Source organism: Microcaecilia unicolor, chromosome 2 (assembly GCF_901765095.1).
Source record: "Microcaecilia unicolor chromosome 2, aMicUni1.1, whole genome shotgun sequence".
Taxonomy (NCBI): domain Eukaryota; kingdom Metazoa; phylum Chordata; class Amphibia; order Gymnophiona; family Siphonopidae; genus Microcaecilia; species Microcaecilia unicolor.
Window position 1 is genome coordinate 627,606,462 of NC_044032.1, and position 25,759 is coordinate 627,632,220.

General features: G+C 46.5%; 1 protein-coding gene across 1 annotated transcript in view; it reads right to left on the reverse strand.

The window, feature by feature from the left end:
- IL15 (interleukin 15) overlaps positions 1 to 17,869 on the reverse strand; it is a 322,051-nt gene extending 304,182 nt beyond the window's left edge. The window contains exon 1 of the mRNA XM_030191693.1: positions 17,806 to 17,869. The gene's annotated coding sequence lies outside the window, so the exon portion shown is untranslated. The remainder of the gene's footprint in view (positions 1 to 17,805) is intronic.
- Between the last annotated feature and the right edge of the window lie 7,890 nt (positions 17,870 to 25,759).

Genomic DNA, 25,759 nt, shown 5'->3' on the forward strand with positions numbered 1-25,759 from the left:
AAGAAGTGACATCACTGAGGGCAGGACATGATAGAGAGAAGCCTGCGGGGCCGGCGCAGGATGCCTATAAGAATTGCCGCCAGCAGTAACTCTGAGGTAGGCCGGGAGGGGGGTTTCAGAGAGAAACGGGCATATGCCAGGTCACGAGTGGAGAAGAGGAAGCGAGAGTAGTGAGGCGCTGCCACTGAAGAGTTTTGGGGACCTCATGGGCTGCTGACTGGGTGGGCCTGTGGCAAGAATGGTTGGGCCTGTGCCCACCCAGGCCCACCCTTAGCTACGCCACTGCCCACAGCACCTCTCACTGAAGCAGCAGTGCCTTATATTTACACCTGTAACCGCATCAACATCAGGGCTGTTCCAAGGATTGTGTGAGTGATGCAGCCACACAGGGTGTACGGAAGACAGGGGCAGAAATATTGCTACCCGTCCATTGTCTTCTCTGGCTGTAATGCAGTGAGCGGGGCAGGCACTAGGAGATGACGTACAGGGTGCAATTCCAGGGCAAGATAATGCTAAGCAGCAGTATCCTATACTAACACTCATCACTGCAGCAGAAGTATCCTACAGTTACACCCATCACTGCAGCAGCAAAATTCTATAGTTACACCCATCATGGAGCAGCAGTATCCTACAGTAACACCCATCACTGCAGCAGAAGTATCCTACAGTTACACCCATCACTGCAGCAGCAGTATCCTACATTAACACCCGTCACTGCAGCAGCAAAATCCTAGTTACACTCGTCACTGCAGCAGCAGCAAAATCCTACAGTTACACCCGTCACTGGAGCAACAGTATCCTACAGTAACACCCATCACTGCAGCAGAAGTATCCTACAGTAACACCCATCACTGCAGCAGAAGTATCCTATAGTTACACCCATCACTGCAGCAGCAAAATCCTACAGTTACACCCATCACTATAGCAGCAATATCCTACATTAACACCCATCACTGCAGCAGAAGTATCCTACAGTTACACCCATCACTGCAGCAGCAGTATCCTACATTAACACCTGTCACTGCAGCAGCAAAATCCTACAGTTACACCCATCACTATAGCAGCAATATCCTACATTAACACCCATCACTACAGCAGCAAAATCCTAGTTACACTTGTCACTGCAGCAGCAGCAAAATCCTACAGTTACACCCGTCACTGGAGCAGCAAAATCCTACAGTTACACCCATCACTACAGCAGCAGTATCCTACATTAACACCCATCACTGCAGCAGCAGTACCCTACAGTTATACCCATCAATGCAGCAGCAAAATCCTACAGTTACACCCATCACTGGAGCAGCAGTATCCTACAGTTACACCTGTCACTGCAGCAGCAAAATACTACAGTAACACCTGTCACTGCAGCAGCAATATCCTACAGTAATACCCATCACTGCATCAACAGTATCCTACAGTTACACCTGTCACTGCAGCAGCAAAATCCTACACCACTGCAGCAACAGTATCCTACAGTTACACTGCACCCATCACTGGACAGCAGTATCCTACAGTAACACCCATCACTGCATCAGAAGTATCCTACAGTAACACCCGTCACTGCAGCAGCAAATCCTACAGTTACACCCGTCACTGGAGCAGCAGTATCCTACAGTAACACCTGTCACTGCAGCAGAAGTATCCTACAGTTACACCTGTCACTGCAGCAGCAGAATCCTACAGTTACACCCATCACTGCAGCAGCAAATCCTACAGTTACACCTGTCACTGGAGCAGCAGTATCCTACAGAAACACCCATCACTGCAGCGGAAGTATCCTACAGTAACACCCGTCACTGCAGCAGCAAAATCCTACAGTTACACCCATCACTGCAGCAGCAATATCCTACAGTTACACCTGTCACTGGAGCAGCAGTATCCTACAGTAACACCCATCACTGCATCAACAGTATCCTACAGTTACACCTGTCACTGCAACAACAAAATCCTAGTTGCACCTGTCACTGCAGCAGCAGTATCCTACACCACTGCAACAACAGTATCCTACAGTTACACTGCACCCATCACTGGAGCAGCAGTATCCTACAGTAAAACCCATCACTGCAGCAGAAGTATCCTACAGTAACACCCGTCACTGCAGCAGAAGTATCCTACAGTTACACCCATCACTGCAGCAGAAGTATCCTACATTAACACCCGTCACTGTAGCAGCAAAATCCTATAGTTACACCCATCATGGAGCAGCAGTATCCTACAGTAACACCCATCACTGCAGCAGAAGTATCCTACAGTAACACCCATCACTGCAGCAGAAGTATCCTACAGTTACACCCATCACTGCAGCAGCAAAATCCTACAGTTACACCCATCACTATAGCAGCAATATCCTACATTAACACCCATCACTGCAGCAGAAGTATCCTACAGTTACACCCATCACTGCAGCAGCAGTATCCTACATTAACACCTGTCACTGCAGCAGCAAAATCCTAGTTACACCCATCACTGCAGCAGAAGTATCCTACAGTTACACCCATCACTGCAGCAGCAAAATCCTACAGTTACACCCATCACTATAGCAGCAATATCCTACATTAACACCCATCACTGCAGCAGAAGTATCCTACATTAACACCCATCACTGCAGCAGCAGTACCCTACAGTTATACCCATCAATGCAGCAGCAAAATCCTACAGTTACACCCTCACTGGAGCAGCAGTATCCTACAGTTACACCTGTCACTGCAGCAGCAAAATACTACAGTAACACCTGTCACTGCAACAGCAATATCCTACAGTAATACCCATCACTGCATCAACAGTATCCTACAGTTACACCTGTCACTGCAGCAGCAAAATCCTACACCACTGCAGCAACAGTATCCTACAGTTACACTGCACCCATCACTGGAGCAGCAGTATCCTACAGTAACACCCATCACTGCATCAGAAGTATCCTACAGTAACACCCGTCACTGCAGCAGCAAAATCCTACAGTTACACCCATCACTGCAGCAGCAATATCCTACAGTAATACCCATCACTGCATCAACAGTATCCTACAGTTACACCTGTCACTGCAACAATAAAATCCTAGTTACACCTGTCACTGCAGCAGCAGTATCCTACACCACTGCAGCAACAGTATCCTACAGTTACACTGCACCCATCACTGGAGCAGCAGTATCCTACAGTAACACCCATCACTGCAGCAGAAGTATCCTACAGTAACACCCATCACTGCAGCAGAAGTATCCTACAGTTACACCCATCACTGCAGCAGCAAATCCTACAGTTACACCCATCACTATAGCAGCAATATCCTACATTAACACCCATCACTGCAGCAGAAGTATCCTACAGTTACACCCATCACTGCAGCAGCAGTATCCTACATTAACACCTGTCACTGCAGCAGCAAAATCCTAGTTACACCCATCACTGCAGCAGAAGTATCCTACAGTTACACCCATCACTGCAGCAGCAAAATCCTACAGTTACACCCATCACTATAGCAGCAATATCCTACATTAACACCCATCACTGCAGCAGAAGTATCCTACATTAACACCCATCACTGCAGCAGCAGTACCCTACAGTTATACCCATCAATGCAGCAGCAAAATCCTACAGTTACACCCATCACTGGAGCAGCAGTATCCTACAGTTACACCTGTCACTGCAGCAGCAAAATACTACAGTAACACCTGTCACTGCAACAGCAATATCCTACAGTAATACCCATCACTGCATCAACAGTATCCTACAGTTACACCTGTCACTGCAGCAGCAAAATCCTACACCACTGCAGCAACAGTATCCTACAGTTACACTGCACCCATCACTGGAGCAGCAGTATCCTACAGTAACACCCATCACTGCATCAGAAGTATCCTACAGTAACACCCGTCACTGCAGCAGCAAAATCCTACAGTTACACCCATCACTGCAGCAGCAATATCCTACAGTAATACCCATCACTGCATCAACAGTATCCTACAGTTACACCTGTCACTGCAACAACAAAATCCTAGTTACACCTGTCACTGCAGCAGCAGTATCCTACACCACTGCAGCAACAGTATCCTACAGTTACACTGCACCCATCACTGGAGCAGCAGTATCCTACAGTAACAACCATCACTGCAGCAGAAGTATCCTACAGTAACACCCGTCACTGCAGCAGCAAAATCCTACAGTTACACCCATCACTGCAGCAACAGTATCCTACAGTTACACTGCACCCATCACTGCAGCAGAAGTATCCTACAGTAACACCCGTCACTGGAGCAGCAGTATCCTACAGTAACACCCATCACTGCAGCAGAATTATCCTACAGTAACACCCATCACTTCAGCAACAGTATCCTACAGTTACACCTGTCACTGCAGCAGCAATATCCTACAGTAATACCCATCACTGCAGCAACAGTATCCTACAGTTACACCTGTCACTGCTGTAGCAAAATACTTGTTACACCCGTCACTGCAGCAGCAGTACCCTACAGTTACACCCATCACTGCAGTAGCAAACTCCTACAGTAACACCCATCACTGCAGCAGATGTATCCTACAGTAACACCCGTCACTGCAGCAGCAAAATCCTACAGTTACACCCATCACTGCAGCAGCAAACCCTACAGTTACACCCGTCACTGGAGCAGCAGTATCCTACAGTAACACCCATCACTGCAGCAGAAGTATCCTACAGTAACACCCGTCACTGGAGCAGCAGTATCCTACAGTAACACCCATCACTGCAGCAGAATTATCCTACAGTTACACCTGTCACTGCAGCAGCAATATCCTACAGTTACACCTGTCACTGCAGCAGCAATATCCTACAGTAATGCCCATCACTGCAGCAACAGTATCCTACAGTTACACCTGTCACTGCTGTAGCAAAATACTTGTTACACCCGTCACTGCAGCAGCAGTACCCTACAGTTACACCCATCACTGCAGTAGCAAACTCCTACAGTTACACCTGTCACTGCAGCAGCAGTATCCTACATTAACACTAAATCCTACAGTTACACCCATTACTTTAGCAGCTAAATCCTACAGTTACACTCGTCACTGCAGCAGCAGTATCCTACAGTAACACCCATCACTGAACCAGCAGTATCCTACAGATACACCCATCACTGCTGCAGCAGTATCCTACAGTAACACCCGTCACTGATGCAGCAGTATCCTACAGTAACACCCATCACTGCTGCAGCAAATCCTACAGTTACACCCATCACTGCAGCAGCAAAAACCTACAGTTACACCCGTCACTGCAGCAGCAAAATTACACCCAACACTGCAGCTGCAAAATCCTACAGTTATACCCATCAGTACAGCTGCAAAATCCTACAGTTACACCTGTCACTGGCTGGATCACTGGCTCAGTGCTGGCTCTGCTGAAGAAGTCCCATGTCTTCCAGGAAAGACTTGTGTTAAAGTTCCCAGATGGTGCCAACTTGTCATTGGTGATCTGTAGTTCTGTATCGCTGATGGCGCTTTGGTGGTAGGTGTCTGTAGCTCTCAAGTAGTCCACTGCTGCTAGGGCCTTTTCAGAAGCATCTGAGAAGATGCAGATTTCTTTATGAGCGGCAGTACTGAGTGCTGCAGGGATGTAAGTGTGGAGGATGTGCAGTTGTTCAAGACTCTTTAGAGAATCTTTTCACTTCTCCCATTCTTGTCGCATTTCGGGTGGTAATGGAGCATCCCACTCATCAGTCCTTTGGGAAATCTCTCAGTAGGAATCTTCCTTGAATGGTGACTGGAGCTAAAAGCCCCAGTGATCGTACGGACTATTAACTGTAGACAAGACGTCTCTGCGTGTATATGGCTTCTCTTTAGTGGAGAATTGAAAGATGAAAATGTCTGCCAGAGGTTTGACTCGGTGGTACAACTGCTGCCAAAGTTAAGTACAACTAATTGTAGTTTAAAAGCTATAAGTTATAAGCTCTTTGGAATGAGTGTTGAAGATGGTAAAAACAAACAAAAGAATTTGAAATTATCGGGTAGATCTATGAAGATGTACACAGCGCCATAATTATATGGGACGCTGTGCCCAAATGGGAAATGCTGTTGATTATTCTGATGATTCCCGCTCTTCAAAAAAAAAAAACTTATTAGGTGAATTGAAAAATATGAAGTATATGTGAATTTGTATATGTGAAGTGGAGGAGTGGCCTAGTGGTTAGGGTGGTGGACTTTGGTCCTGAGGAACTGAGTTCGATTCCCACTTCAGGCACAGGCAGCTCCTTGTGACTCTGGGCAAGTCACTTAACCCTCCATTGCCCCATGTAAGCCACATTGAGCCTGCCATGAGTGGGAAAGTGCAGGGTACAAATGTAACAAAAATAAAATAGATACTATTGGAGATTCTACATGGAATTTGCTACTATTGGAGATTCTACATGGAATGTTGCTATTCCACTAGCAACATTCCATGTAGAAGGCTGCGCAGGCTTCTGCTTCTGTGAGTCTGACGTCCTGCAAGGGCCGACTTCTACTTGGAATGTTAGTGGAATAGCAACATTCCATGTAGAATCTCAAATAGTAGCAACAGTGGAGGAGTGGCCTAGTGGTTAGGGTGGTGGACTTTGGTCCTGAGGAACTGAGTTCGATTCCCACTTCAGGCACAGGCAGCTCCTTGTGACTCTGGGCAAGTCACTTAACCCTCCATTGCCCAATGTAAGCCGCATTGAGCCTGCCATGAGTGGGAAAGCATGGGGTACAAATGTAACAAAAAAAAAATTAAAATGTTCATCTGAAGTTTCTGCTTTGGTAGTTAATGTTTCAAACGTGTCTCAAAAGCAAGAAAATACAGCTGAGGATTTTCAACTGAGACTGAAAGGAGGATTGAGGAAAATAAGTCAGCTGTGACAGCCCTGATTAAAGATAAGAAACTAATACACAGAAAATGTTGAAAATTTGAGACGTTTGAACTTAAGAGTCTTAAATTTTCCTTGAATTGTTGATCAAGTTTGTGAAAATTATTTGGCAGAAGTATATACTCTCCCCCCCCCCCCCCCCCCCCCACACTTTAATAAGGTTTACTTCCTCCCTGTGAAAAAATCAGGCACTCAAAGAACTGACATTCAAGCATTGGATATATCTACCATATTAGAAAATTCAGCAGATGAAGTACAAGAGCAAAGTACGTTTTGTGTTTGAGCAGGATTTGAATACTATTTTGAGAATTTACTTTAGGAAATCAATGATTACATTTCTGTGGCAGAGAGTTTGGATCCATCCCGATGTATCACGTGCCATCCGGGAGAGAAGCAAGTTGTTTCTAGCCATGCATCAAGAAGTTAATTCCCTCGATGGAACTTTCTTCCTTTGATATCCTTGTAAACACAAGGTTAAATGTCTTAATGCTCAGTATATATTCTTTGCCCCGAAACAATTCCAAAAGTACAAAGACTAGGGGACATTCAAGGAAGTTACACGGAAATACTTTTAAAACAAATAGGAGGAAATATTTTTTCACTCAACAAATAGTTGAGCTCTGGAACTCTTTGCTTGAGGATGTGGTAACAGTAGTTAGCGTATCTGAATTTTTAAAAAGTTTGCATAAGTTCCTGGAGGAAAAGTCCATATTCTGCTATTGAGACAGACATGGGGAAGCAACTGCTTGCCCTGGGATTTGTAGCATGGAATGTTGCCATGGGTTTCTGCCAGGTACTTGTGGCCTGGATTGGCCACTGTTGGAAGCAGGATACTGAGCTAGATGGACCATTGGTCTGACCCAGTATTACTATTCTTATGTTCTTAGGAATTCAATGGGCTTCGTCGCATTTGCCGCGTTGGAATTGCTAGTGCGGCTTTGTAAAAACTACACTGGCTCCCTTTAAAAGAACGGATCACTTTTGCACCCTGGTTCATAAAATAATCCACGGTGAGGCTCCAGGATATATGTCAGACCTTATTGACCTACCAACCAGGAACTCTACCAGCTCATCACGAACATTCCCGAATCTCCACTACCCAAACTGCAAGGGACTGAAATATAAATTAACATATGCATCCAGCTTCTCTTACATATGCACGCAAATTTGGAATGAATTACCAAAATCCATAAAAATAGCACACAACATCATGACCTTCCGTAAACTATTGAAAACTTATTTATTTAAGAAAGCATACAATAACAACTCCTCATAAATTCAAATTAACAAAACATAGTAACATAGTAGATGACGGCAGAAAAAGACCTGCACGGTCCATCCAGTCTGCCCAACAGAAAAAAATTGAATCGACTATCCCTCCGCAAAGTCAAACAAGCCAAAGAACCATCAAGATAGAACCAGACTAATGCTAAGGGCGGGATCTGGGCCAGTCCAGAGGGACTAAAGGAAAGAAAATTAGCAGGTAAGATCTAATTTCTCCTTCCTTAGAATCCCTCCAGACTGGCCCAGAAATAACTGATGGGAAGTATCAGAGCAGTACATTCAAGGGTGGGATCCACAAAGCCCTGTGGTAAGAACATACTCATCAAAACCCACTTCCTCACAGGCTTGTGTATCTAACTGGTAGTGACGAACAGAAGTGTGAAGAGATGACCAGGCTGCCACCTTACAGATGTCCAAGGGAGGAACAAGAGACCGTTCTGCCCAAGAAGAGGCAACATCCCTCGTGGAATGAGCCCGAACACCCTGTGCCAGAAATAAGGCAGGATACTAACCCCTCTGAGAATTCTGACATCATTGGGAAAGGACGCATGGTCTTCTTGGCCAATCCAGAACAACCAAAACCACTTGTCCCTTAAAGCTCTTGATTTGCTGAATGACCCAGCCCAACAGAGGCCATGGGGGAAACACATAGAGCAGGCCTTCTGGCCAAAGTTGCATCACAGCATTGATTCCCTTTGACCGCCAATCCTTTCTCCAACTGAAAACCCGTCTTGTGTTGGTGTTTTGATGTGTAGCCATCAGATCCATTACCGGGACACTCCAACGATGAACTATGCAGCTGTAAGTTTCCAGACTCCGGGCCCATTTCCCTGGATCCAGAGTATGACATCTGAGAAAGTCGGCCATCATATTCTGTGAACCGGCTACATGAGCTGCAGACAGATCTAGCAGATGATGCTCCGCCCAACTCATGCGAAGTGCTGTCTCCTTTGCGAACTGACTTCTCGTGCCTTCTTAATTACTGGCGCACGCCACTGCCGTAGCGTTGTCAGAGAGAACTCTTACCACTTTCCCCACAACAAGACTGTGAAACGCCTGGAGGGCTAACCATATCACCCTGGTCAACAGATTGATAGAAGAGGAAGATTCCTCCTGGGACCACAGACCCTGGAAGAGGACACATATGAGCCTTTGCCCAAGGAACTACTTCTACGGGTGCCACTTCTACGGAGCTGAGAACCAGAAGATAATCACTGGCCCGAGGGACTGGACAGTGAAGGAGATGGCGAATATGATCCTGCAACTTGTGAATCCGAGGCAGCAGAAGAAAAACTTGGCCTAGAAGAGTGTTAAATGAGACCCTGAGATAGTCCAGAGACTGAGTTGAGACCAAATGACTTTTGAAAGGATTTATTATCCAACCGATGGCGTCCAAGCACAATTATACAACATGTATTCTCTATATCGCAACTGTTTTGCTAATTATCTTGATTTCCAGTTTAATGATTCTAATTGTTCAAGCTATTTTTTTTGTCATGATTGAAGTTTAACCTATTATCCTTTAGCTCTTATCATAGGACAAACTTTCCTCTTGTAACCTAACCTAATCTGGTCCCTTTGCCCCAACTATGTATTTCTCCTATCTGGAACTGGTAATCACCACTTGCGGAATTATGTAAGCCACATTGAGCCTGCAAATAGGTGGGGAAATGTGGGATACAAATGTTATAAATAAATTAATAAAAGGAGCCCTTAGTATTTTGTTCAATGCCAAGTGTTATGTGGCTCTTACCTACCCTTCAGCAAGTGAAGGAATAGTCTCATGGTTAGAGCAGTGGATTGAGAACCACTGAAATCCAGTTCAAATCCCATTGTGGCTCCTTGTGATGTTGGGCAAGTCACTTAACCCTCTATTAACTCAGATATGAGCTTACATTGTAAGCCCTCTTGGTACAGGTAAGCACCTGCTGCACCTGAATATACTGTAACTTGCCTTGAAGACTGAGAAAGACACAAGCCAAATCCAAAAAGGGTCAGTGTCCCCCAGTTATTCCCATTTCTTTCCGAAAGCACAACAAACCACTCAAACATTCCAGTGAAAAAAATGGGAATTACACTTTCAAACGACCGACAACTTGAAAATTAACTAATACAGTCATCTTGTATATCCTATTCCCCTTTTTAGTCACTCTCCAGCCGAAAACCCTGGTCTGCCACAGCACACCCATGACAATCATCTGACTCCACCAGTGGCGTAGCCAGACAGCCAATTTTGGGTGGGCCTGAGCCCAAATTGGATGGGCACAACATTTTTTCTGCCCATGTCCTACTCCCACATGTCACCCCACATTTCACCCTCTCATCCACCCCCATGTTCAACCTCTCTTTCTTCCTCCCTCTCTCCTTCTCTCCACATCACTCTCACTGTCTCCCTTCCTTGTGCCCTTGGTCCAACATCTCTCTTGTTCTTCCTTCTTCTTCCCCATACAGCATCTCTCCCTCTCTCCTACTTCTATGTCCAACATTTCTCTCTCTCTCTCTCTCTCTCTCTCTCTCTCCCTGTCTCTTCTGCATCTCTCCCTCCATCCCTCCCTCCCACTCCACATCCAGCATTTCTTCCTCTCTCTCCCCATGCATCTCTCCCTCCCCCTCCATCCTCATGTCCATTTCTCCCTCTCTCACCTCAGCATCTCTTCCTCTCTCTCCATCCCATGCAGCAGCTCTTCCTCCCACCCCACCTCCAACAGTTGTCTCCCCCAATGTAGCATCTCTCTCTCCCATCCCATGTCCAACTTTCTCCGTCATTCCTTACCCCCCTGTGCAGCAACTCTCCCTCCCATCCCAAATAATTATTTTTTCTTACCTACACCCCATGCATCTCTTCCTCCCTCACCTCAAAAAATTAATCCTCTCTCTTCCCTCCCCATGTGCAGCAGCTCTTTCATCCCATCCCCTCCATGCAGTTGTTTTTGTGATCCTTTGTCTGAATCTCCCCTCTCCTTTTACAAACATCACATCAGCTTGTCCTCCTGTGCCTACCTCGAAGAACTTCTCCCTGAAATTCTTCTCCCTGCTGCTGGATCAGACACACACAGAGAAGCACAACTGAAAAGGCGACTGATATCCTACAGCCCAGCACAACTGGCGGACGGGGAAGCAAAACCAAATGCAAGAGAAAAAAAAGTGTGTTTTAAGTAAGACTTTAAAGGAAGAGAAGGACAATTCAGAAGAAAGCGCTGGAGGGAGATCATTCCAGAGCTGCAAACGCATATCAGTACCCAGTAACTGAAAATTCACAGCCCCGAAACAGTGCACAAGGATATTTCACCTTTGAAACCACAAACTGGGTCTGTCAGCTCCTGTCCTTCACAGAGCAGCTAGGATGATATTTACACATCAAGCAAATCCATCACAGGACTCACCTCTGCAGGATCCTTTTGAAGTTCCCAGTCAACCAGAGAAGTGTTTTCATAGGGCCAGATGGACGCTGCAGGGGGGAGCGGAACAGCCTGTGTGAATCGTAGCGCTGTTGGTGACGGGTGAAAAAAGGAATGCTGCAGGGACCGAGGCAGCAGCGGGGAGAACAATTTCAGGCAGGCAACACTCCCGGACCAGACCCCAAAGCAGCGATGTTGTAGGGTTGGGGCTAGCTAGGGTGGGCCTGGAGCAAAAGTGGCTGGGCCTGGGCCCGTCCAGGCCCACCCGTAGCTACGCCCCTGGACTCCACCCCTCCCCCCCCCCTTTTCTTTTGACAAACACTTTCTCTAACACACATTCTTAACCCCAGCTCACACTCCAGCAACTTGTACAAAAGCACTTCGCTACACACCCAAAATCCCCAACCCACCAAACGTTAGGCACCCCAGTGTCCTGACTGATGCGATGTGAGCCCTTGGGTCCCCCAGGAGAGCGTAAGGTATGCCTCAATGTTCCCCCAAAGGACAGCCGCGCACCCCGACTTCACCCGCGGCGACCACCGTTCACCAGAGGTTGAGCCCCCAGCTGCAGGTGGCCAACGGGACTTCTGGAACCGCGGGGGTGGCCAGACTGACCGGACACAAGGGAACCAACCCCAGCAGGGGAGAGGAGCAGGCAAGGAGCAGAGTAGTCCAGGGACCAACAACAGGTCAAGGCAAGCGGCGAGCAGAGTAGTCCAGAGACAGGCAACTGGTCAAGGCAGGCGGCGAGCAGAGTAGTCCAGGGACAAACAGAAGGTCAAAACAGGCGACACGCAAGTAGTCCAGAAATCACCACTAATCTGGAGCCTCACTGAACAGAAGCTGAAGCAATCTGCCTGCCAGAGATGCAGCTTTAAATACCACTAGCAATCAGTAAGCGAGGCTCAGCTGGCCGGGGCGGAGACTTCGGGGAAGCTCCCTCGAGGAACCCTTCGGAGTGGCTCAAGGCCGGTCTTCTGGTGGAGTCTTGGTCTCAGCCACCCAATCAGGGTCCTCCAGGGCGGGATCTTGATTCCCGCGTTCACTAGGCGGAAGAGACGCTGGCCCCAAGTTCCCGGCGCCATCTTCCCTGCCGGAGCGGGCGCAACGTCCATAGCCGGCGATGGAGAACCAGAAGTCATAGGAGGCCGGTCTTCGGCCGCAACCTCGGCGGCGGCCGGCCCCCGCTCTTGGCCGGCATCGCCTCGAGACCGGAATGGCCGGCCATCGGGATGAGGAACCGGCGCATCGCTCGACGGCGGGATCAAGGCCGGCCATGGCCGCGGGCCGGCCTCGGGGTGAGCACAGACGGAGTTAGCGAGGGATGTGACACCCAGATTCTACATTGTGCTACTTGGCTTATGCGTATAATTCTAACATAGTAATATAGTAAGTGACGGCAGATAAAGACCCAAACAGTCCATCCAGTCTGCCCAACAGTCACATTCATTATCAATTCGAGATTAAATCAACAATGAACATGATATTATATACTTGATCATGGGCTTTCTTTGTTGCTTCTGGGATATAGATTGTAGAAGTCCACCCGGCTCTGTCCTTTTGTTCCATCTACTGGAATTGCTGTCAAAGCCCACTCTAGCCTCTCTGAATCTTCTTGTCATTTGCGGCACACAGACCGTAAAAGTCTGCCCAGCACTGTTCTCATATTCCAAACTGCTGGAGTTTCTCTCTCCTAACCAGATTGCTATATGTGAGACTCAAACCGTACAAGTTAGCCCAGCACCAGCCTTAGTCAATATATTTATTTATTTATTTATTTATTTATTTATTGCATTTGTATCCCACATTTTCCCACCTTTTTGCGGGCTCAGTGTGGCTTACAATATGATATGAATAATGGAAATACAATATGTAACAACTTGGTTATGGATTACATTGTGCAGAGTTATGCGAGACAATCGAAGTATCGTTAAGAATGTAACAATTGGACATAGACATTGAAACATTGGAAGGAGACAATGGGAAGCTTAAACGGCAGAATTAAGACACAAAGACATATGGCTGTACATCTTTCTGTGAGTAAATGTATGAGTGATGTGAGATTACAGGGGATGAGAGATCAGAAGTGGGTATATGGCGCATTGAAGATTAGAGTGTGGACTCTATGTGTTTTGTCTCTTTCCGTAAATTTTTTCGAAAAGATGGGTCTTCAATAATTTGCGGAAGGAAGCTTGTTCGTGAATTGTTCTTAGCCAGAGTTGCCATCTAAGCACCACTTGACATGCAAAGACATATGCAACCCTTTAAGTTTTGGTATTCTGTATTGCGAGCACAACTTAATTATCTTAATAAGTCAGTCAGCACTGATAATTATTGACACTAATTGGCTTTAATTAGAATTTATGCCAGGGGTGTAGCCAGACCTCGAGGTGGGAGGGGTCCAGAGGCCAAGGTGAGGTGGGCACATCTTGGTCGCCACCTCGCTGCCGCCCCCCCTCCGCTGCCTCACCGCCTCCTCTCTGCCGCCTCGCTGCCCTGCTTCTCCCCATCCAATGCTGCCACTGTACATCTTGGCTGATGGGGATCCCCAACCCCCACCAGCTGAAGCAGCACCGCCTCAAATACCTTGGCTGGCGGAGGTCCTCAACCCCCGTCAGCTGAAGACTTCGTCCAGTGCTGGTCTCTGGCACCACCGCATTGCCTGCCTTGCTCTCTCTTCCCCTCACGTCTGGGAAATTTCACTAAAAGGAGCATCCTGGATGTGAGGGGAAGAGAGAGCAAGGCAGGCAATGCGGCGACACCGCCACAGACCAGCACTGGACGAAGTCTTCTGGTGGCAGGGGTTGGGGACCCCCCACTAGCCAACCAGGGTCCCAGAGCAAATTTGGAGGGGCCCAGGCCCCAGTGGCCCCATGTAGCCCCTGAAATCTCAACCTTAATCCAAGACAAAACCTGCTTGTCTGACATTGCTGCCTGGATGTCTCAACGCCATCTCAAATTAAACATGGCTAAAACTGAACTTCTCATTTTCCCCCCTAAACCCTCCTCCCCTCTTCCCCCATTCTCTATCTCTGTTAATGGCTCTCATATTCTCCCTGTCTCTTTGGCTCGTAACCTTGGAGTCGTCTTCGACTCTTCTCTCTCCTTCTTTGCTCATATTCAACAAATCGCCAAAACCTGCCGCTTCTTTATCTTCAACATTAGCAAAATTCACCCCTTCCTTTCTGAACACGCCACCAAAACCCTTATTCACACCCTTGTTACTTCTCGCTTGGACTATTGCAATTTACTTCTCACTGGTCTTCCACTCAATCATCTTTCTCCTCTCCAATCTGTCCAGAATTCTGCAGCTCGACTTATTTTCCATCAGAATCGTTATGCCCACACTAGCCCACTTCTCAAGTCACTTCACTGGCTCCCTGTCTGCTTCCGTATACAGTTCAAACTTCTCTGACTGACCTTTAAATGCATCCACTCTATGACCCCTCATTACCTCTCCTCTCTCATCTCTCCCTACATTCCTCCCCGTGAACTCCGCTCTCTGAGCAAGTCTCTCTTGTCATCCCCCTTCTCCTCCACCACTAACTCCAGACTTCGCTCCTTTTATCTTGCTGCACCTTAAGCCTGGAACCGCCTTCCCGAGCCCATAAGTCTAGCTCCATCTCTACCTGTTTTTAAATCTATGCTGAAGGCTCACCTTTTCACTGCTGCCTTTGCCTCCTAGCCACTACCCATTTGTCCTCCTCCATGTTCCTCTTTACCAGGGGCGTAGCTACGGGTGGGCCTGGATGGGCCCAGGCCCACCCAGTTTCGTCTCAGGCCCATCCTCACCTTCTCCCACCCCCGCCGTAGCGCTGCCTCCTCTCCTGCACTTCGCGGTGTCTGTCTCCCACCCTCACGGCAGCACTTTCAATTTGCTATCAGCGCTGCCTGCCTGACAGCTGACAGACGCGACGCGACATCCTCCTGCTCCGGGGCCTTCCCTCTGCCGCGTTGATTCAACTTCCTGTTTATGCAGGGTGGATTGCAAGCGGCAGAGGGAAGGTCCCGGAGCAGGACGTCGTCGCGCCGCGTCTGTCAGCTGTCAGGCAGGCAGCGCTGATAGAGCGCTGCCGCAGCAGTGGGAGACGGAGACCATGAAGTGCAGGAGACGAGTCAGCACCACGGTGGGAGAAGGTGAGTGGAGGCAGCGTCGATAACTTTAAAGGTGCTGTGCGCTGCGTGTGGGGGGGAGGGGGTTGGGGTTGTAGTGCCCACCCATCCAACCCGCTGGCCCACCCAAAAATTGTCTTCTGGCTACGCCACTGCTCTTTACCCTGTAATTCCCTTGCCCATAATGTCTTGTCTGTCTGTTTTACCTAGATTGTAAGCTCTTTGAGCAGGGACTGTCTCTCTATGTCAATTGTTCAGCGCTGCGTGCGTCTGGTAGCGCTATATAAATGCTAATAGTAGTAGTAGTATGTAGCTACGCCACTGATTTACGCGCACAACTTGCTAAGCGTATTCTATAAAGTGAGGCGTGTAAATTCTAATGTGTGCTGCTGAAAAGGGGGTGTGGCCATGGGTGTGGAATGGGCCTATAATTTTATAAATTATGTGCGCTGTTATAGAATACGCCTAACTTAATCATCGGCATTTACACCAAGTTTTACTTGGTGTAAATTCCCGCTACTAAATTTAGTAATGCGGCGGGCCCTAGGTATATTCTATAAACCACATCTAACTTTAAGGTACCATATATAGAATCTAGCCCCAAATGCTGGATATTCTGCCCAAATTCTATATCAGGATTTGGCCATCCAGATTCCATTATAGAACTTTAGAGTAAGTCAGCATTTACACACCTAGGTGCGCCCACTCCATCATTTAACTTCAATCAATTTTTTTAATTGTTTGCCGCTACGTGAAAAAAAGAGAAATCTTGTTTTAGCAAAATGCTTTCTAGAAACTAAATAAGTTCTTATGCTTGAAAAGCACTTTCCTACCTATTTGGGTAGAGAGGCATGGTAGCCGTGTTAGTCCACTTTTAAAGGTAATCAATAGAAATAAAACAAAATAATCAATAGAAATAAAACAAAAGAAAATAAGATGATACCTTTTTTATTGGACATAATACATTTCTTGATTAGCTTTCGAAGGTTGCCCTTCTTCGTCAGATCGGAAATAAGCAAATGTGGTAGATGACAGTATATATCATGTCACTGAAATGCTTTGATGTTTCACTTATGTATACTGTCATCTACCAACATTTGCTTATTTCCGATCTGACGAAGAAGGGCAACCTTCGAAAGCTAATCAAGAAATGTATTAAGTTATGTCCAATAAAAAAGGTATCATCTTAGTTTCTTTTCCATGTTTTCTTTTGTTTCATTTCTATAGATTCTACATGGAATGTTGCTATTCCACTAGCAACATTCCATGTAGAAGTCGGCCCTTGTAGATCACCAATTTGGCCGCGCAGGCTTCTGCTTCTGTGAGTCTGACGTCCTGCACATACGTGCAGGACGTCAGACTCACAGAAACAGAAGCCTGCGCATCCTTCTACATGGAATGTTGCTAGTGGAATAGCAACATTCCATGTAGAATCTCCAATAGTAGCAACATTCCATGTAGAATCTCCAATGGTATCTATTTTACTGTCATAGTAATGCTTGAATGTTTTCACTTATATGCACTGACAGCTAGCACATTTGCTTATTTCCGATCTGAGGAAGAAGGGCAACCTTCGAAAGCTAATCAAGAAATGTATTAAGTTATGTCCAATAAAAAAGGTATCATCTTATTTTCTTTTCCATGTTTTATTTTGTTTGATTTCTATAGATTCTACATGGAATGTTGCTATTCCACTAGCAACATTCCATGTAGAAGTTGGCCCTTGTAGATCACCAATTTGGCCGCGCAGGCTTCTGCTTCTGTGAGTCTGACGTCCTGCACGTACGTGCAGGACGTCAGACTCACAGAAACAGAAGCCTGCGCATCCTTCTACATGGAATGTTGCTAGTGGAATAGCAACATTCCATGTAGAATCTCCAATAGTAGCAACATTCCACGTAGAATCTCCAATAGTATCTATTTTACTGTCATAGTAATGCTTGAATGTTTTCACTTATATACACTGTCAGCTAGCACATTTGCTTATTTCCGATCTGAGGAAGAAGGGCAACCTTCGAAAGCTAATCAAGAAATGTATTAAGTTATGTCCAATAAAAAAAGTATCATCTTATTTTCTTTTCCACGTTTTATTTTGCTTTATTTCTATTGACTACCTATTTGGAAAACTTGATGAAAACAAGAAATAAATCTTCACTTACCGGCCAACGTCTCCAGCAAAAGCAAGCAGCTGTTTCCCAGAAAGCGAATTCCATTTGCTCTCCCCTCCTCCCACTGCACTCCACACTAAAACTTGCCCAGAGAAGGTGGTTCTGGTTTTCCCTTTAATTATTAACAGAGCACACTATTCAATGGTCCTCATTGGTCCTGTAGCCCAGAGGAAAGTATAGATTCTTTCTTTATCATAGCCATAGCTACTTCCTTTTGTTTGCTGAACTTTCTGACAATCTGATGCAACTGGTCAGCTCAGGGCTGGAACCAGCTTTGCTGTACCAAGGACAAATATTCAGAAATAAAACCTCCCTTCTTAATTTACCAGTGGCTTTTCTAATACAATGCTCTCCCCTTTAGTAGTAGAGACAGAGCTGCTGTCTCTCTGGTGACAGTAGCTGCAGCATAGCACCCTCCTCTCTCTCTCTCTTCTCCCTTCTGGCCTCCCACTTAGTCACCTCTCCCCTCTCCAATCGGTTCAAAACTCTGCTGCCCGTCTCGTCTTCCGCCAGGGTCGCTTTACTCATACTACCCCTCTCCTCAAGTCGCTTCACTGGCTCCCTATCCGTTTTCGCATCCTGTTCAAACTTCTTCTACTAACCTATAAATGTACTCATTCTGCTGCTCCCCAGTATCTCTCCACACTCGTCCTTCCCTACACCCCTTCCCTTGCACTCCGCTCCATGGATAAATCCTTCTTATCTGTTCCCTTCTCCACTACTGCCAACTCCAGACTTCGCGCCTTCTGTCTCGCTGCACCCTACGCCTGGAATAAACTTCCTGAGCCCCTACGTCTTGCCCCATCCTTGGCCACCTTTAAATCTAGACTGAAAGCCCACCTCTTTAACATTGCTTTTGACTCGTAACCACTTGTAACCACTCGCCTCCACCTACCCTCCTCTCTTCCTTCCCGTTCACATTAATTGATTTGATTTGCTTACTTTATTTTTTGTCTATTAGATTGTAAGCTCTTTGAGCAGGGACTGTCTTTCTTCTATGTTTGTGCAGCACTGCGTACGCCTTGTAGCGCTATAGAAATGCTAAATAGTAGTAGTAGTACTACTACTACTACTATTTAACATTTCTATAGCGCTACAAGGCATACGCAGCGCTGTACACCAAACACTAAAAAGACAGTCCCTGCTCAAAGAGCTTACAATCTAGGTAAGACAGGTAAACAGACAGAACAAATAAGGGTAAGAGAATAATAGGTGAGGTTAGAGGACAGGGCAAGTGAGTAGTGGTTAGCTAAGCTTCATTCTGGTGCTCCAACAGCCTCTCTCTCTGTAGTCCAAGCGTCATTCTGCTGCTCTAATAACCTCGCTCACTGTATTCCAAGCCTCATTCTGGTACTCCAATAACCTCTGTCACTGTATTCCAAGTCTCAATCTGGTGCTCCAATAGCCTCTTTTACGTAGTAGTAGTACTCCTCTCTCTCTCTCTTCCCTTCTGGCTAGTATCGCCTTTCTTTCCAGTGTTGCCAGGTGGGCGGTTTTACTGCCCAATTGGGCTGTTTTCCGCGACCCGCAGCGGGTAATTTTTGCCCGCGGCGGGTTGTGGTTTTATGGGCTTTTTTTTTTCTTTTGGGCGGTTTTCAGGCGGTTTTTTCAGCCGCGGGGGGCGGGGTTAGTGACGTTCTGGGCGGGGTTAGTGACGTTCTGGGTGGGGCCGATGACGGGGGAGGCGGGACCGATGATGAGGGAGGCGGGGCCGGTGACGGGGAGGCGGGGTTGATGATGGCGGGGGCGGGGTTGATGACAGCGGGGGCGGGGGTGATGACGCGGGGGTGGGGGTGTCAGGGGCGGGGTTTGAGTTTGGGCGGGTTTTGGGCTGTTTTTAGGCTGGTTTGGGTGGGAAAAAAATTTTCCACCTGGCAACCCTGTTTCTTTCTCTTTCCTCACTTTATTACTTGCCCTTAATCCTCCTCCTATGCCCTCAAACACTCCATGCCCTGCATACAGCTTTCTCTACCCCCTACCTGCTTGTTCCACATCCCCCCCTTCCTGCCCGTATCTTCTTTGTCAGCAGCATCCTTCCTGTCTGTCCAACCTACCCCTTGCCCAATGGCTTCCCCAATCTTTCCTCGGCTCCTGCCCAAAAGCGGTCCCTATCTCTCCATTCAGAGCACGGTAGCCCTTCTTGAACCATAGGGGGAAATGTAAAATTTTGTTATGACCTCTAGAACAGAGATGCAAACTCAATCCTTTACCAGACAGTTTGCAAAGCAGCATGAAACTCTGCCAAAAAAGAAAAAAAAAAGTCACAACCTATATAGCAAATGTTCCATACCAAAAACAGCATCAGTTTCCAGAACTCAAACAGCAACAACCTTATATAAAATGCCAACCTGTAAATATTTCATCTAGCCCTAAAAAACAACATACCCCACCCCCACTACTGCAGAGCTTCCCAAACTGTAGGTCGGGACCTCAAATGGGGTCACAAAACCCACATTTCAGGTGGGCCGACCATAGGTGCACAATGTTTCTGCATCTCCATGAAGGTCACAGAATTGCATTTGGCCACTATCATGGGGTTTCGGCCACATAAAGATTGATAAGAACTGCCCTACTGGGATGACAAAAGAAGCTGGAGTTAGTAGATTCCTGGCTACATAGATACTAAATGCTAATAGAATACCTTCCTTCGTCACATATACAAAATACAGACCCTTGCCGAGTACAGAGTAAAGAACCACAAACTAGAAATAGAAATATGCAAACAAAAAAAACGAATTCCTCTTTGCTCTGCTGCCTACTCTAGTGTCTTCCTCTCCCCTCTGTTCCCTGAAGACTGGAGCAGAGGGGGTGACAAGTGGGAAAGGTCTAGATGAAGGAACAGAGTTTATTTCAATGCTCTATGGTAACTGCTCTAGGCTTATCCCTCTTATTCACACCTCTCATAGATGTAGGTTGTATAGCCTGGGGCTATATACATAAAAGCAAATATTAAAATACTTACCCCCTATGAGTCAGAAAGGCAGCAGCAGTAGGAATTACATTAGAGGAGGGAGGGACACAGTAAGGGAAGGCCCGAGGCAGCCTGCTTCCTTCACAAACACTGCTGATTCAAAGATTTTTATAAAGCATGCAGGATGGGACTGGTGCTATTTATTTATTTATTAAACTATAAACTATTTACCATGTTTATTAATGATCTGGAAATGGGAACAAGAGAGGTGATTAAATTTGCAGATGACACAAAACTATTCAAAGGTTTTTCTGCTATTTTTTTTTTTACTTAAAATGCATGTGGATTATGAAAAATTGCAGAAAGACCTTAGGAAGTTGGAAGACTGGGCATCCAAATGTGGACAAGTGCAAAGTGATGCACACTGGGAAGAATAATCCAAATCATAGTTATTTGATGCTAGGTTCCACCCTAGGAGTCAGCACCCAAGAAAAAGATCTAGCTGTCATCATGGACAATGTGCTGAAATCTTCTGCCCAGGGTGTAGTAGCAGTCAAAAAAGCAAACAATGCTAGGAATTGTTTGGAAAGGGATAGAAAATAAGACAAAGAATATTATGATGCCTCTGTATCGATCTATGGTGCAACCTCACCTTCAACATTGTATTCAGTTCTGGTCACTGTATCTTAAAAAAGGATTAGAAAAGGTTCAAAGAAGAGCGACCAAAATGATAAAGGGGATGGAACTCCTCTCATATGAGGAAAGGCTAAAGAGGTTAGGGCTCTTCAGCTTGGAAAAGAGATGGCAGGGGGGGGGGGGGGGGGTATGATAGAGGTCTTTAAATACTGAGTGGTGTAGAACGGGTAAACGTAAATTGATTTTTTACTCTTCCAGAAAGTACATAAGTACATAAGTACATAAGTAGTGCCATACTGGGAAAGACCAAAGGTCCATCTAGCCCAGCATCCTGTCACCGACAGTGGCCAATCCAGGTCAAGGGCACCTGGCACGCTCCCCAAACGTAAAAACATTCCAGACAAGTTGTACCTAAAAATGAGGAATTTTTCCAGTCCATTTAATAGCGGTCTATGGACTTGTCCTTTAGGAATCTATCTAACCCCTTTTTAAACTCCGTCAAGCTAACCGCCCGTACCACGTTCTCCGGCAATGAATTCCAGAGTCTAATTACACGTTGGGTGAAGAAAAATTTTCTCCGATTCGTTTTAAATTTACCACACTGTAGCTTCAACTCATGCCCTCTAGTCCTAGTATTTTTGGATAGCGTGAACAGTCGCTTCACATCCACCCGATCCATTCCACTCATTATTTTATACACTTCTATCATATCTCCCCTCAGCCGTCTCTTCTCCAAGCTGAAAAGCCCTAGCCTTCTCAGCCTCTCTTCATAGGAAAGTCGTCCCATCCCCACTATCATTTTCGTCGCCCTTCGCTGTACCTTTTCCAATTCTACTATATCTTTTTTGAGATACGGAGACCAGTACTGAACACAATACTCCAGGTGCGGTCGCACCATGGAGCGATACAACGGCATTATAACATCCGCACACCTGGACTCCATACCCTTCTTAATAACACCCAACATTCTATTCGCTTTCCTAGCCGCAGCAGCACACTGAGCAGAAGGTTTCAGCGTATCATCGACGACGACACCCAGATCCCTTTCTTGATCCGTAGCTCCTAACGCGGAACCTTGCAAGACGTAGCTATAATTCGGGTTCCTCTTACCCACATGCATCACTTTGCACTTGTCAACATTGAACTTCATCTGCCACTTGCACGCCCATTCTCCCAGTCTCGCAAGGTCCTCCTGTAATCGTTCACATTCCTCCTGCGACTTGACGACCCTGAATAATTTTGTGTCATCGGCGAATTTAATTACCTCACTAGTTATTCCCATCTCTAGGTCATTTATAAATACATTAAAAAGCAACGGACCCAGCACAGACCCCTGCGGGACCCCACTAACTACCCTCCTCCACTGAGAATACTGGCCACGCAATCCTACTCTCTGCTTCCTATCTTTCAACCAGTTCTTAATCCATAATAATACCCTACCTCCGATTCCATGACTCTGCAATTTCTTCAGGAGTCTTTCGTGCGGCACTTTGTCAAACGCCTTCTGAAAATCCAGATATACAATATCAACCGGCTCCCCATTGTCCACATGTTTGCTTACCCCCTCAAAAAAATGCATTAGATTGGTGAGGCAAGACTTCCCTTCACTAAATCCGTGCTGACTTTGTCTCATCAGTCCATGTTTTTGTATATGCTCTGCAATTTTATTCTTAATAATAGCCTCCACCATCTTGCCCGGCACCGACGTCAGACTCACCGGTCTATAATTTCCCGGATCTCCTCTGGAACCCTTCTTAAAAATCGGAGTAACATTGGCTACCCTCCAGTCTTCCGGTATTACACTCGATTTTAGGGACAGATTGCATATTTCTAACAGTAGCTCCGCAAGTTCATTTTTTAGTTCTATTAATACTCTGGGATGAATACCATCAGGTCCCGGTGATTTACTACAAAGGCTAGGGAATACTTAAGGAAGTTACATGATACTATTTTTAAAACGAAAAAGAGGAAATATGTTTTCACTTAAAGAACAGTTAATCTGTGGAACTCATTGCCAGAGGATGTGGTATTAGAGGTTAGTGTAACTCGGTTTGAAAAAAGGTTTGGACAAGTTCCTGAAGGAAAAGTCCATAATCTGCTATTGAGACAGACATGGGGGAAGCCTTCGCTTGTCCCTGGGATCAGTAGCATGAATCTTGGTAGAATCTGGGATTCTGTCAGGTACTTGGATTGGTCACTGTTGGAAACAGAATGCTTGGCTAGATGGACCATTGGTCTGACCAAGTATGGCTATTCTTGTGTTCTAATGAAAAAGTGTGCTTGCTGTCTGTGAGAGCTGTAGGGATCCAGGGTGAAAGCCAGGGTGCCCGTAGTGGGAGATTAAAAGAATCCAAGCAAACAAGCTGCAGCGGGAAAGGCTGTCTACAGAGCTGCAGGGAGGCAGAGATGCAGCCCAGAATGAGTGCCTGTTGAAAAAAGAGAGAGCAGTTGTTTGCAAGCTTAAGGAAGAGTGGATCCAACATTGACCACTGCTGAGGGCCTACACAGGAAGACTGTCATGAGAAGCTGGAGAGAGACAGACAGTGCCTGCTGGAGCTGAGTGCAGAGAGATCTTGCAAGAGCTGGGAGCTCTGTGGATTGCAGCCTGAAAAGCAGAGCAAGCGAGAGGCCAGTCACACAAGAGGTAGAGTAGACCCAGGAGCATAGCTACCATTGAAGGAGCCCGGCAAAATGCCAAGGGTAGCCCAATAGTATGGTCTGCCTGAAATTGCACCCTGCCTTCCTCTCCTCTCCCCCCCTTCCCCTTACCCCTGCGCCCAGGTCCGGGTCTCTCTCAACCATCCCCAGTATGCTCTTGTGGGTCCAGCATCTGTCTACCACCACCTCTGAAGCCACCAGTCCTCCAAACGTTGTGGCAGGTCATGGCAGAGGAACGATGCTGTCTCTGCTGTGACCTGCCGCAACATTTGGAGTAGCAGGTGGTAGACATAAGCCAGACCCAGGCATAGGGTGGGGAAGGTGTAGAGCTGCCAGAACAGGGGGTGGGGGGGAGCAGACGGAACAAAGATAGAATGAGTTGAGAGATCTGGAGGAAAGAAGAAGGGGAAGAATGGAGAGAGATGTTGGACAGGAAAGGGGGGGGAGAGAGAGAGAGCGAGACCTGGAGCATAAGGGGAGAAGGAAGAGAGGGGGCAGATACTAAACTACAAGGGATGCAGAGAAACGAGAGAGGGAGAGAGACTGGACTGGGGAAGAGACGCTGGCCCAACAGAGGAAGGGAGGGGAAAGAGACAGAAATTCCAGACTAAAGAAGGTTGAGGGGATCAAAGGGAACAGGAGGGGAAAAGGGAGGAAAAAAACAGGCCATGAGGAGGGACAGGAATCCAAAAGAGATGCTGGCTCTGGAAGGAGCATAGGGACAGGGACACAGAGGGGAAACACTGGACAGGACGAATAGAGACACACAAGAAAGATGGATAGTGGACATAGAGAAGAAATGTTAAAAGGACAGAAGGCCCTGCAGAAAGTTAAGAAAACAGAAAAGCAGATGAAAGACATTAAGGCCAAAGCAACACTGAGATAACAAAGGTAGAAATAAGGGTATTTTTAACTGAATTTATTAATTGTAATGTGTCAGCTTTGGGAAACGTGCATCCTCTCTCCCTCCCCCTTCCCTTGGTCCCCACTACCTTGAGAGGGATGGTGTTATAGGAGGCCTATCTCAATTTTTGTGCCTGGGGCTCATTCAATCCTAGCTGTGCCATTGGGAAGGCCATAAGATATATTGTACCTGAATACTTAGCACCACTGTACAGCACTGAGTATGTCTAGCAGCACTTCCAGCACTGAAGGAGCATCTGTGAAAGTAAAAGTCCCATGTATGTCAGTGTATGTTACAAGTATACAAGCTACCCTTTCCCTTTCTGTTAGATAGGAAACTTACTTGAACTAATTTTCCTTTCGCTAGCTAGATCATATCACCAAGGCTGCACAAAGAGACAGGCAGAACTGTTAGAGCGAAATACCAGTTGAAGTACAGTAGTGTAACCCTCTTGCTTTCAGTAATGGGATGATCCCACCTTATTATTTACCAAAATGTCAATTACAGCTGATTACCTCTGGAGAAGATCTCTCATGCAGGCTAGAAGTGTAGAAAAATATACTCACTGGAGTAAATTATCAAGGTAGATACCGGGATGGATTGTATACTAATGCAAATGTTAATTATGGCAATCTATCTTTAGGTGTTTCCAGCCATGTGTTTAGTCACCAAGGGGGCTTTTTACTAAGCTGCGAAGGCACCTATGTGCGCCCAATGCACGTCAATTCGGAACTACTGTCCGGCTGCTGCGTGGCCCAGGCAGTAATTTAATTTTTTACATGCATCCAGTAGGCGTGCCGGAAAATATCCCTACTATCCCTTTACTACATGGATAT